The 1,003-nt window shown below is 50.0% G+C and overlaps 1 pseudogene; it reads left to right on the top strand.

Moving 5' to 3' along the window:
• Positions 1-285: 285 nt before the first annotated feature.
• The window catches only part of LOC103607845, a 7,008-nt pseudogene continuing 6,290 nt past the window's right edge, over positions 286-1,003 (top strand).

Genomic DNA, 1,003 nt, shown 5'->3' with positions numbered 1-1,003 from the left:
TATAGAATAAGAATCTTAAAAGTGTATTTCCATCTTTTCCTAGCCTTTATTATACTGCTGATAAATTTTACTTTTATATGTTTTAAATCCCACAAATAGGAGCTCCTGGATGGTTGAACATATGGAGGTTTCTGGAGGGTGGTGCGCAGGGAAGGGTATGGAAGCTCTGTGCCCCAATACCTCACCGTGTACATCTCTGTATCTGTATCCATTGTAATATCATTTGTAATAAACCAGTAAATGTCCCACCTGACTTGCAATCTAATGCCCGTCCAGCTCTCTGACCACCTAGAATGGGTTGCTGTGTACTCCCTCCAGATAAGTGTGTGTGTTGTGGGGCCCTTCCTGTGCTGGTGTCCAAAATCAAGGCGGTAGACCCCTTTCTGTCACCGCTAGAGGGTGATTCTGCCGTCCTTTGTGGGCCCTGCTGTCTTCTAACCACTCTACTCTCACTACCTGTACCCAGGCAGGCCCCCACTTAAAACTATGGGGTCAGCAATACAATATTGTGCCAGCTGGTACAATAACATCACCCCCCTAAATCCCCCCGAGAGGGTGTCAGGTGGGTTTTGTTACCGAATCCCAGTTACTGCCTACCTGGACACAGGAGTCAAGGACCCAAGAGGATAACACCTGGTTCAGTTACCTGAAAAAGGGTTATCTGACCCTATCAGAGGGGACAAGGTGGACATGGAGTGGGACAAAGACTATGGGGTCTTGAAGTCTCGCCTGGTGGAAAAGCAGAGTGGCATGCAGCTCTGGGATCTGATTGTCCTCTATGGGAAATTCTCCGTGGACGCCTGGAAGATTTTTCTACAGATCAAAGGCACCAAGGCTGTGCTGGGGATGATTCTGTCTGATGGCGACGGAGCTGTGGATAAAGGCTTCAAAGCTGAGTGGCTGGCTCTGAAGGACAAGCGTCTGTGTGGGTGGCCTGGGCAAGGAGAGCACCACCACCACGGGGGGGGGGGGTGATGAGGGAGAACCCAGAGTGGGGGAAGGG

This window comes from Galeopterus variegatus, unplaced genomic scaffold (assembly GCF_000696425.1).
Source record: "Galeopterus variegatus unplaced genomic scaffold, G_variegatus-3.0.2 Scaffold7769, whole genome shotgun sequence".
Lineage (NCBI taxonomy): Eukaryota > Metazoa > Chordata > Mammalia > Dermoptera > Cynocephalidae > Galeopterus > Galeopterus variegatus.
Note: the sequence above shows the minus strand (reverse complement) of the source record. Positions and strands in the feature narration are given on the sequence as shown.